Raw genomic sequence first — 13,856 nt, 5'->3', positions numbered from 1 at the left:
GACAGCTCAATCTTCCTGAAGGCCAGCACAGAGAAGGGCCCTCCAAATCATAAATCAAAACACTATCAGCCTGTTAATTTAGCTTGGCAATTATTAAGATGTTAAAGCATTTGTACTACTATGTTTATTGATGGAGGTTGAGGGACAAATGCAAACTTCCTTAAATCTCTACCTTCATGGAAAATAGAAGTAACTTATAACCAATATAACATTTTCAAGGATGGATTTTTTTTTTTTTTAAGTTTTCTTATTAGCCTCTCTCTGTCTAAAAGCTGTAGAAGTACGAACTTGTACATGAACATATGCATATGTATTTTTCTGCATGTAAATAGTCATAAATAGGCATTAGAAGTCTTATAAGACAAAATGTGTTTTCATACCTACCATGTTCTGTGGAGCAGGTACACTGGATAGTTACAGAATTGTATTTCTCTTATTCCTACTTTGGTTGTATGAAACTTAACTACTGCAATCCCTTCAAAAGGAGTGGGAGATTCTCCACAGCCTTTCCTTTAGGTTGCTCCAAGGAGATGTGAATATGATCACAGAAGTCTCAGAATATGAATCCGCTTCTCAAATAAGTACTCTGACTAGTAGTCCAGGATATATAAAATAATAGTGACATCATCTTCCATTTTTCTTTCTACCAATATTTGCTAAATGAGAAGAATCTGAGAAAATTTTAGACTTTTATTTTGCTTCTAAATGCTAGTTTATATTCTTCACGGTTTCAGAGAAACATTTGAAACAGCATATCCTGAAGGATCTACCTGAGGAGAAAAAAAGTAACAATTTCTAATCTATTTACTGTTGTTTAATATCACAGTTTTCAAGGCCTGATTCCTTTGGGTTTTTTAGTGTTTGATTTTGCTTGCTTTCATACTTTCTTGCTTTCTTTTGCTTGCTTTCTTTATCTTGCTTCCTTTTCCTTTCTTTCTTTTTCTTCCTTCCTCTTTCCCTTCATCCTCCTCAGTCTCTTCCTCTCTCTCTTTCTCTCTCTCTTAAAAAGTTAAAATAAAACTGAATCCCAGCTGATATTTTTCAAACACATCTTCCTAAAATAAAAATATTCTGACCTTTCCAGTCTATCCCATTTTGTAATAAAAAGATGACTTAATGAGGCAATTAATATTTCAAATACATTGAACAATTTCAGTTGCCCCCCAAAAAATAATTATTTTTTTAAGTCCCAAAAACTATAATCAAAGCTAGTTTTGCTAATTTATCAAAATGTCCTCTATTTTAAATTATATAGAAAACATGAATCAAAACAAGATAATTAAAAAGGGAGAAAGAAAGAAAAAAACCCCAGAGATGGAATACACCTGCTTAGCAGAATTTATAGTTCAACTCTCTTGGCTGTACCAGTCACTTAGAACATTAATTTATCTTTCAAAGGATTAATGTGTTTAATTAAGTTTATGAAGTAATTCCTTAAAGGCTAAGTCTGTATATGACAGAATAATGAATTCTTTGGAAAGAAAAAAAAAAAAAACATAGCCTCACCCTAAACCAGCTTTTGTGTTTTTTCATATAATAAAACCTTCTGAGTTAGTTTCAGAGTAACAGGTTGTTGCCGCCATTATATTTGCTCTTTATTCTATGTTCACATTATATATATAAAGAAAACACTCAAGCTCCAATAATGTTCTCTGTATTTAGCAGAGTCCTCTCTAACTCCTCAAACAGAATAAATATAGTAACATAAATGATAAATGTGTAACATCATCTATTGTCGGATCTCTCAGTGGCTTACTTGACTGATCTTTCCTTTACATAGATATTGATGACAATACTTTCATGTATACCAGTAATAGAGCTTTCTGAAGGATTCTCAGCCTCTCAACTTGTGATGGAAATGAGGAAATACTGTCATTGATGCCTCCAAATGCTAAAAATAGCTTGACTCAAACATTTTGACTGCGTCAATGCTTATAATTGGCCTTAATATTATAAAACTGTAATATGTAATAATCTCCTAAGTACAAACCTCTTGAAAGAATTTACTTCAGACCTAGAAGACCTTTTTTGACAGTCACACACTATTTCTGCTATGTTTTATAAACTGTATCTCAGGCAATGAAATTCACTGGCAATTTTCCCATTATTCTTAAGTTGATTCCCAAAGAATCAACTTCACAAAATGTTAGAAAATCAGGTTTTCTGGTATCACATATTCATGTCTTTGACTTTGGATAACTATTAGTAATGTAGACAGGAGAAAGGTAGCTTATGAGGCTTATGATCTGAAGGTGATCTCAAAATAAGTCTTAATTTTCTGGGTATGAAAATAGTTGAGAGGAACTAAATTACTACAAGTTATTATTATGAAGTTTATATTCTTCTTTTGAGGTGTGGTGATCACTTTAGCCACCCTCTGCAGTTGGAAAGTAAAACAATCCTCGTACCTAAAAATGATAAGTACCACTTCTTTCATTTATTAATTTGTACTTCATAATACTTAAATAAAAAACTGTAACCTTTTCTTCCAAGAGCATTATATTTTCCTGATTCTGTTATTGCTTGCCCTTGAAAGATTTTATCTTCTTTTAGGGAAGAGAGATGCATATTACTAGAGACAACATCTATTCTTTTTCCCTTGACCCAACTATAAATGTATATTCAAATGATCACGCTGTCACTTTTTTTGTTGTTGTTGAAATTTAAAAACCAGCATGAGAACTGGAATTGCATCATTATATATTAAAAAACTAATAGTCTTTTTCTGACAGAAGATAATCCAGATTCTGATTGTTGAGGGTTTTCCTTTTGTTTATTTTTCAGGAAATATGATGTTTTCTTTCAAAATGGCATGAACACTGTTCCAGAAGTCTGCCACTCCCTGAGACGAAATGGTGGATGACTGCTTTTCAAAAGAACTGCCTTGGTAAGAAAATTAACTGATACAGTGGCAATTTTCATTAGCTGGATATTATTCCTTTGTTTTTTAAACTTTAGCTCCTGGAGTCAGAGTTTAATTTTGTTTATTATTTGCATGTTATCATCACTAACTTACCCATATAAAGAAAAAAAAATTAATTAATACAAATAGTTGGTTGGTTATACTGAGATGTGCTTAAAGAGGTATCTGCTGGAATAAGTCCAGTAAAATCCTCTGCAGTGTTTACTAGTACACTGGTATGATTTTACAGTAGCACATGGGAGCTGAGAACTTAATTTTCCTTGGGGTCCACAAAATCTTTTAAGTAGGGAAAAAAAAAATGAAAAAAAAAAGGTAGATTCTAACACATTTACTCTTTTAAACAGTCTGTTTTTAAAAACTAGGGCTTGTTTTTCCCTCCCTTGCGTAATATATTTGGGAAGATAAACATCCACATTTCCTTCAGTGTGTATATGTATCTGTGTCCCTATTCATTCATCCTCTCTTTTATTTTATCTCTTGATAATTTGATCTTCTCATCTTTCAGAGATATTTAGTGTTACAGGAGCAGTTTAGAGAAAAATCAAGACTCTCTTGTATGTGTTTTTTTTAACACAAATATTTATTTTGAATGTAGATATGTTGTTCTCTGCTTTAAATATGTGTCCCCTCAAGATTAGCAAGCATACAGTCCCCTATGCAAAGATCTGCTTTGAAACCAGAAAATTTCTATCCAAAGAGTTGTGACTATTCAGTGAAGAAGCTATTTTGAAGATGAAATAACACATTTGTCTTCTAGGTAAAATACTTCTTCTATTCTAGTAATGGTGTCTTGAGTAGGTACAGACATATATATCAGCTTATATTTTTCCTTCTGATCCTTAAGAGTTGAAACACAATTACTAAGTACCTTTCCAAGACTTTTATGGTCTAAGGTTGAAAACGTTTTCTCATTTTATAGCAGTAGGACACATTAATCACCATCATCATCATCACTGGGTATTTTCCACACATCAAAAGGTTCTTCAGATATCTCCAAATGTACCTGAGCATACAGACAGCTAAAACTCTGTAAATATTCTTGTAATAAATCTAATCCCCAAATCTTCACGTAAACATAATACAAAATTTTGCCTTTGGAACATTCCTAAACCATCTTTAAAATCAAAGACTTTTGTATGTCAGATTACTACAAGACTAATGTGAAAATGATATTTGTTCTCAGAAATACTTTTGTCTGCATAACTTGATTATGAAGAATTGTACCTGCAGTTTGAAAATGTGAATTCAAGTCATTTAGATAAGAATTTTACTGGTCTTCATACCAATGCATGTTGTTTTTTGTTTGTTAGTTTGTTTCTTTCTCTGTCATCATTTACAAATGAAATGTCACATTCAAAAATATATTTCCACAGCCATGCTTAGTCGAGTCATGTGAGCCAGTAATATACATGTAAAATTGAAGATACAAATGGTAAGATTATATTTTTAACTACGATGACTTGGAAAATCATACACTGCAGAAGCTACAATGAAGGTATTGGGTAGCTCCATATGTTTTGTGAAACTAAATTGACATAAACTCCAAATAAGGGCCAGTGAAATCCTGTGATGTTGAGAAGTTATTCTATTTCTTAAACATTTGCTTGTATGTCTGTTTTGTTTGGTGCAGTGTGCCCAAGATGTAGTTTTGGAGGTAGCAGATATGTGACTGGAATCCTGCACATTCTGGACCAGCAGCCAGAGGTCATTGTACCTAAAGGTATCTGAAAAGAAGCTAGATATAGGAGTTTAGGGCCTTGACTGCTCTATGTGTTGTTTGTAGACTAAGTAGATCTGGATCTGGAAACTCAGCTATTTGAAAAGATAGCTCTGTTTCCTGAAAGACATTCTTATCTACAATTGCTGTGGGTCAAGCTGTATTCTTTATCACGGTTCTGCCCTTTTTTTCTGTAAAGAAAATTGCTGCATTTACTGAAATTAGGTGGTAAAGCTGCAAAGATACTAACATGCAGAACTATACTTCTCATAACCAAACTATCTAAGCTTTTAAAATTTAAACTCAAAAATAGGGCTTAAAGTTTCTTAATTCCTGGAATAAAATTTATAGGCCCTAGAGGTTAAAGCTAAACTCTGTAATTTAAATGAAGCAAAAACTTTTGTAATGTTCCATCTCAATGAATGGAACAAAACAGACTAGGAAAATCCCCTTTGATCACCTCATTAATGGGTATGCTGACTCATTCAGAAGTGTCTATAATAGTAGATCAATCTATTAGATTTTGTTAGCTAAGATTATTATACAATTATTCTTGCTGCCACAAGCATACATAATCATTTCTGTTTTATAGGAAGTCATATATAAAATAGGAATATAATATATTAATGGTTTCCAAAGCAATTTACATTTTCAGAAGCCTTCCTGGAAGCGAGGAAACATATGGAGACCTGTGAAGCTTAAAACAGGGTTCTTTTTCTATGTTTTGTAGAATATGCTCCTGTATTCATTCTTTTGCATAAGAAAATCTTCTAGTACATTAAATTCTGCATAAGGAATACCAGTGTTGCTCTGAGTGCTTATAAACCCTGAATTTTAGGTGAAGTCTTTCACCTCTTCTTTTCTATCTGAAGTATCTCTACAACAATAAGGCATTTATTTTGTCCAGCACATGACATCAACCAGTTATACTACTGCTATTGAGTTATTTCACACTTTCCACATTTGGGCAAAATGGATGTGTCAGATAGTTGACACCTAAATCTACCTTAGCTAGATATAGCTAATAGAAAGAAAACTATTACATTTCAGAGCATAATTAAGGATATTTATGATAGCACTTTCTCTGAGCTCCCCTCTGGAAAAGACTTCTAGAAGCTTCTCCAAGCCTATAAGTATTTGGAGTAGTTAACCATTTCTCATACCCAGCTGAGTTAGTTGATTTCCATTACAAGGTGTGATTAGCCACTGCCATTTCTTTGGTAATGTTTGATTATTGTGGAGCTCAGCTGGCTGATAGCAGACGATTAATAAGAACTTCCAGGAAAAAAAATTATAAGTGAACCACACACATGTGAACATGCACACTCCATTCATTGGATTTTTTTTGACAATTTTGGAAATATACACATTCGAATGTCAAATTCTAGCTTTACTTACAAGATTAACTCTTAAATTCACAGCCCCAATTGAGTAAGGCAGGATCATTCATTCTAAGCAGAGTTCCTTTTGTCCTTTTCATTTGATGTGTCAGTCTCATACTAGTGAAGAGTGAGACAACCACATCGTGGTACAAAAGCTAGGAGAGACAAAGCTGGGATACAAGAGCTCCTAGTTACTTTTTTTTTAGTTGAAATATGTGAAGAAAAAGAAGGAAAACTGAGTGTCTAATTGTAAGCTGAAATCACCTGAACATACAGCTTCTAGCCTGAACTCTGGCTGCTCTGGCTCTGATAAGCAAATACCAGCATTCAGATCATCAGCATTTCAGCAATGTTGGGGTCAGTGTTTTAATGTGTACCACTGTCTGTTTGTGTTATGTCTATTTGACTGATCTTTTTCACAATGAGACACTCCAATGTTTCTTCTCTCGGAAGTTTGTACTTAGTTGACTTCTCTGTCTTAGTTTACCTCTCCTTGTCATTAGCTTCATGAGTTCCTAACAAGTTGCTGAAGATTTCTGAAGTTGTTTCCAGACTTTTTTGAATAATATATCTAATTCAAAATAATCCACTTTATTCATTCTATTGTGCTAATAATAACTGACAATTTTTGTGAGAAAAAGTGTCACAGTCACAAGGATCCTGCTAAAATTTCAGATTTATTAATTATGTCATAACATCCATAACATAACTCTTTTATGAGCAACTAAATATTATGTTCTCTGTTTCTAATCTGAAACATGACTTATAACTCATCCTAGAGGTGGCAGCCATTTCAAGGCTAGGTCCAGTGATTCCTTTCTATTGCTTAATCTGTGACAGTGGGATTATCAATTCCTATTGGAAAACATAGCATTTGCACTAATTTTCTACTATCCTTTTTATATATTTATTTGGGTTTTATTCACAAGTATGAAAAATATCCTGCGGTTCAAGATCAGATTAAATGGATCTTCAGCTTGCCATGCCAGATGAGTACAAATTCTGTAAGTAGAACTAAGAGAACTGAGAAAAAGTACAGATATGATACACAAATAAATCATACCTTTAGTGCATCGTGGTGGGAGGTGTTTTATTTATCCCACTCTCCATATTGTTAATATTTAAGAAATAGGAATTAAACTCTTAGAATCTTCTAGGGCTACAGGCCAATGACCAGGCTACTGGCTAGATCCTGGCTTGAGGTTAAGCATCCAGAAGCAGGGCAATAAACCAAACCTGCTTTTCTGACCATATAACACAAATCAAGCCTGCTTCCACCCTCAAGAGGATCAGGGAGGTGGGTGGGGAGCTTTGCTTGCCTGCCAGGGGAAGCCAGAGGGACAGACTGAGCATCTTGGCTTCACCACATCAGTGTGGGGGGGAAGCTATTAAAAACCATCCTGATTTACCTATCAGAAATACGAACAACACTTAGTGTGAGCTAGTAATCAAAAAGCAGCAAAGCTGTGGAAGGATATGCTCAAGTTAGGAAATAAGCTGTCATCTGAAATATCTGCTGTAAACAGATCCATTTACTTAAGTGTCTCTTAGTCTTCAGCCCTGCCAAGGGCTACTGTGATAGTAGTGCTGATGTCAGATAGCTCAGTGTCAATATTTACAAGATAGATATAAAGAGATGCTTGGATCTTAAAGATTACCTTCATAAGAGGAACTACCTGACAATTTCCCAGGAGAGTGTCTGGACCGTGAAAACCAAAATCCCCACTCAGTGTTTTAGGACTTCATTTCCTGTCAGGGTTGGTAAAAACATACAGCAAAACTTGGTGGATACTCACACTAACTTTGCCCACCCTTTCATCAGAGTCTGAGAAAAGGGTTTCAGTATGTAAGACTATCTGTTCCCACTTCTAAGTTCACTAATTATACAAAATAAACATCAGAAAGACATTAACTTTGAAGACACTGGATTTTATATCACTAAAAGGCACAATCTGTTCAAAACTGGACATTCTCTTTCTCACTGCCTTTTTTTTTTTTAATATTCCAATGCTCTCACCCCATAAAAGATTTGTTAATGGAGACCCTTGTTCTGATTAAACGTTAAAGAAAGAAAAATCTCCTTCACTTACATGTGCAAATCTTTATCTCCATCTGTTTTTTATTCTGTGTTTCAAGCCCATCTGTCTTCTTTATGATCTAGATGCTCTTTCCCATAACACTATCAATGTGGTAACTATGTTCATTTTTTAAATCATCTGGGAATGTTGAGTTTCTTTCTTGAGTTTCTTTCTGCTTGAGTTTCTTTTTTTTAATATATATATTTTCATCTGTTTCTCAAAGGCTTGTCTTAAAATTTTGTAAAGATCATTTAGCTCCCAGATAGTCTGTTGTCCTCTTAATTCTTCCAGAGAAGCTTCATTAGGGAAAAAAAAAAAAAATGTGCTCCACAGTTCCTTGTGGAAGTATCAGAATAGGAATGGAATATAGGCCACTCATTGTCCAATATCCATTTGTCTCTGGAGGCATAATAGAGACTTAATAGCAAGTGGAAGGTTTCCAAGTTTTGCAGTACTGCCTGTTGTTCTGCCCCCCAGCCCTACCCCTTAACCAATACCTCTCTTTTGCAGAAACTGTGGAGATAACTTTAGAACATTTAAACAAATAAACAAACAGAAAGAATATTCCTTTTGTATTGTTACAATATAGAGGAGAATGTAAAAATTTATAAAATAAAATAAACATTTGTATTAGATTCAGAATTTATAGATCCATACAGTAGTTTCTATTAATCTATTCTATTAAGCATTAATCCTTACTTTAGTGGTGGGCTGAGGGTGGATTTTCCTTTAAAATGAAGGGCAAGCTAAGGCAAGATTGAAAGACAGTGAGAAATTGTCTTCATCCTGGTCCACTGAGTTAATTGACTTTACCTAGGAAAACACACTTTATGTGGTGCAAGATGATAGTCATTTAACAGGGGCCTGAAAAACACCAGTATTCTATTTCAAGATTATTTCCTCTAACTCATCATAGTGCTCCTAATTCCCTAGTGCAAATGTGTGCAATAATTTTTGGCTCACTTGGGTCATTAAATGTTCTGCTTCCAGGAGTCTGAACACAGATACTGATTCTATGTAATGAGACTGATACGGAGATAAGGTAAAACTGATCTGAAGTTATGTTATAGCAGAAAGGAACAGAAATTCCTTTAGTTAGAGGCTATTTTTTGTCTTATTACTAAACACGCTAAAATGTCAATAAGGATGAAAGAAAAGGTCAGTAAAAGCTTGCATATACTGATCATATCCATGCAGAATGGATACTCCTGTTATTACGACATTTGCTAAAATGAGGGCATACATGTTTCTAAAAGACAGTTTATTTACTTGGAAACTGACAATTGAATCTCTCTTTCTGTGAATGTATGGAAAACATGGTTAAGATAGCATCTGAATTGCTAATATCAAAAGCAGCAAATAGATTTTCCCTACCCTGGCAAATACATGTTTTCTAGTGCAGAAGTATTGTTTTGTTAGCTTTTTATGATTTTATGGCGTTTTTAAATGAAAAAATTTTCTCATGTCCCGGAGCACCTCTCCTATGAAGACAGGCTGAAAGAGTTGGGGCTGCAAGAAGGCTCCAGGGAGACCTTTTAGCGATCTTCCAATACCTCAAGGGGGCCTACAGGAAAGACAGGGAGAGACTCTTCAACAGGGCCTGTTGTAGTTGGATGAGGGGTAATGGTTTTAAAATAGAAGGAAGTAGATTCAGATTAGATATTAGGAAAAAAAAATTTACATTGGGAGTGATAGAACACTGGAACAGGTTGCCCAGAGAGGTGGTAGATGCCCCATCCCTGGAAACATTCAAGGCCAGGCTGGATGTGGCTCTGAGCAACCTTATCCAGTTGAAGATGTCCCTGCTCCTTGCAGGGGAGTTGGACAAGATGACCTTTGAAGGTCCCTATGATTTTATTTCACAGCTAAGCTATAATAATTCATTACTAAGCTACAGTGTTGATATGCTGTTGATATGTTTATGTTCATTCTTTTTCTGTCTGTTTTGAATGGATTGTTCAGATTCAGGGCAGTGTTATTAGCTCTTTCTTATCTCTGTAGGAATCAATATATAGTGCTGTGATTTAGGTTTCTAAAAACATCTAGTGTTAAGAATACAGAACCTTAGTTGACTTTACCCTCAGATTACTGCTTAGAATGATGATATTATATTGATTGATTGATTTATTTATATCTCTGGATTGAACTGTGACCTCATAAAAGGTTATTTAGAAGTTATCCAATAGGTTTATCTCATGTAGGTACTAAAGTACATAACATACCTACTGTAATATATATATACATAGTATTAGAAGCCAAGCTGTTCATGATTTAGGTTGGCATACCATGATATTGTGTCAACACATGCATTATCATAGTTAGTGATTCTTGACTCTACAATTAATACGCTATGCCATTGCACTATGACTTAAAGTCCCATACACAGGAGGAGATTCAAGAAGGAAGCTAATGGAGCATAGAATATATGACAGTAGATCCTCAGACATGGTATTTCAAACATGATTCTTTAGACCTCATTTTTAAAAAATGTGACAAATATTTAACGATAGCCATTTTCTTTGCATGAGAATTCAATTCTGTTGATTTTAGGTTATTAGAATGTGTGTTTATTCCAAGGGTAATTATAATCCACTAACTCCACTGACTCCATTTCGGGATTTTGTTTTACAGCGATATTATTGTTGCTTCATAATTTACGTAAATTAATAAGGATCTCCCTATTGTCTTAATGAGAACAGGATCAGATCAAAAAGATCAACTACTTTTAATGTGTTTTATAGGCCACACCAATACCACAGACATTTTTCTACATTCTGTGTTTCAAGTTGTTGCTTACTATCATGGTCTCAGATGTTGGTATAACTATATTTGTCTCTTATTATGTACCCTGCTTTGCTTTTACTGCTCTGGAGACAGAAACTTACTGCTTCTCATAGTATAATTAGCTGCTGATTCAGCAAAGAGGACTAGAGCTAGATGAGTTCTGGAACATAATCTATCCTATACAACTCCAGTTCAACTTAAACGTTTTAGTGGAAAATAGCAAAATGGATGTTTGCAGAACTGTAAACTTTGTGGTTTAATTCCTTATATGAAAACATGACGTTATTCTCGTCTTTAATGAATGCTAACTATAAAGTAAATATACCATTACTCTCTCCACCTTTCACACTGTTATTTGTTTATTTTTTTTCTCTCAAATTTCTTTTGTATTTGGAGATCGCTAATTCTTTATGTTGATTATCTGCCATCTTGCTTCTATATTTGAGTCTAGAAGGCTTTTGTGAAAGATGCCTCATTGAAATACATGTGTACAGCTAACTTGCAGAAGCAAAGACTAACTACTCATTCTGCAACATGTAAGTTCTTGAACAAACCAGTTCTGTCTGTACCATGCTTCTGTTTCTTACTGTTTAGAGTTTCTGAAATAACAGTGAAATTCATAGTTTTGAAGAAGCTGTGTTGACACAGCCTGTTTTCCTTCAAGAGCAGCTCGAATTTGGAGAAACCTCCTTGTATAAACAACATTCAAGATCTACTTTGTTCTAATGATACCTCAATATTTGCTAAGAATACAGACAAAAGTTCATTGGTCTAATTTGCTAGACCTGACTCTATTGCGGTAAACCATGTTCAATTTCATAACGGAGACAGGGTGAGCCATGTTATTTTACCATGCGTGAACAGCCACATAAAACCGGAGTTCGACTGTCACTATTTCCCTAAAAAATTTCCTTCCTGGCATGAAGCTGAAATCATCTGGATGTAATTCACAATCTAAGACCTGTTGTGTGGAGCATATTCCAATTTTAAAAGAGAAAGAAAGAAAAAAAAAAGTAAGCATTTTTCTTCAAATTTGACTAACTTTACAAACACTGTTTTTGGAAGATAATTTCATCTGCTGCAGAACTATCTAGAGAGCATGATTCCTTTAGAGAAAGAATAGATGCTTCACCACAATTTTAGAATTCCTGTTCTTCTTTGCCCCTCTGTGGTTTGTGCAGAAAATGGTAAGAAAAGATGTTAAGGTCATGTTGGAAATGCATCTTGAGAAATGTTCAAAGTTGAAATCAACACAGATTGCAATAGGTTATAAAAAGATTAGTGGAAATAGGCATTTGATCTTGCCTCTACCAATAGCATTTTGAACATGCAGCTGAGAATCCTTAAGATATCATCTGTCTAAGAATGTAAGGGTATTATTTTTAAATGTAATATTTTAAAAGGCAAAATGATTGGGCAGAATAAAAAACTAGCAATCAGAAGCACACGTCACTTATCATGAAACAAACATTACTCATTATACTTTTAAGCCTTCTTTCTTTTTGCTCCAAATAACTTATGCTTATGGAGTTCAGCTTTCATTAAAATCCAGTGGAGTTTTATCACTAATTTCAAAGCAGACAAGATTTCATACTGGGATTCCAGTGGGATTAATTTCAGCATAAGGGACTATTCAGCATGAATAGCAGCAAACAAATTTGGTCATAGAATAAAATAAACTCTTGGGTTTTAGTTTCCTTTGGCCATCTATAATGCTTTCTTGTGCTGTAAAGGTACAATTAGAGGTTGTCCAAGACCACATAGCACTTTAAAAAGCAGCCAGATAAAGGATGCCAACAGGTATAGTGTGAGTTACAAGGGACAACATATGTCTTAATTCAAAAGTGAAGGAATTAAAATACACATTGCTTTTGTACAGTGAGTAGTTCAAGCTTTTCATTTTCTTGGCAAACTGCCTCTCCTTCTCTTTGACAGCATTAAATTTGTGTGTTTATTTAAAGTATCCACGTCTTCCACAATTTAGAAAGAACTCTGTCATTTATTTACCTAAACTAAGGCAGTAAAATTGATATACTCTATCGAGTTCTTTATTCTAACCTTCTTTTTCTCTGATTTAAGGTTACTGTGGATTGGCTTTCAATTTTTGCATCCTGTTGTAAACTTACGGTCATCCTTTTCATCATCTCCTAGAATTGCTCCGCTCTTTTTCCAAATTGAATACAGCAATTGTGAAAGGCACTAAACTGCTAATTGAGATTATCATGCAGTAGAACTGGTAAAGCAAAATCAGAGTAAAGGAAAGTTTTCCATCCATTTTTGGAACTATTGACATTATTTTTCAGAGAAGATGATCTAGGTGTTACAGAAGAGATTCAAGTTCTATTACCATTGATTGATCTTTTCTTGATAGTATTATCAGCTATACAAAAAATGAAGTGTAATAATATTTGTATACTGATTTTGAAAGGTGAATGTTTATTAATATTGGATGCAGAACATCAGTTAAACTCACAAAACATTAGATGATAAGAACTAGTTGATAACATCCACCTCCTTATTAATTCTTCTATAAGCTCATGCGTTTTGTTTCAGATGTGTATGCAACCTGGTAAACATTCCACTTTCTTTTTCTGTCTTCTCTTTTTCTTTTCCTTACGTCTCTTTCTTCATGTCTTGGATACAGAAGGAATATTATGCTACTTTTATAACTCAAAGAGGATCATTCTCATTGCCTTTTAGTTGCTTTCTATTCCATTTCAAAACCCAATACCCTCAGCAGCAGACTCTCATCTGGATACCATTCATACGACATATCATATCTTAAACAATATAACTTTACAAATACCAACATTTGCACACTCACATCAGGCAGCTCAGGTAGAATTTCTTAACTCTCTTCTTCATGTTCATACTTAAAATGGAGGCATGAGATATCCATTAGGATATTTCAAAACATTCACTCAGAATAAGCTTATGTATTGTCTTACCAAGAAAAATATTTAAAAGTTATC

Source organism: Chlamydotis macqueenii, chromosome 5 (genome assembly GCF_036417535.1).
Source record: "Chlamydotis macqueenii isolate bChlMac1 chromosome 5, bChlMac1.mat, whole genome shotgun sequence".
In the NCBI taxonomy this organism is placed as follows: domain Eukaryota; kingdom Metazoa; phylum Chordata; class Aves; order Otidiformes; family Otididae; genus Chlamydotis; species Chlamydotis macqueenii.
Note: the sequence above shows the minus strand (reverse complement) of the source record.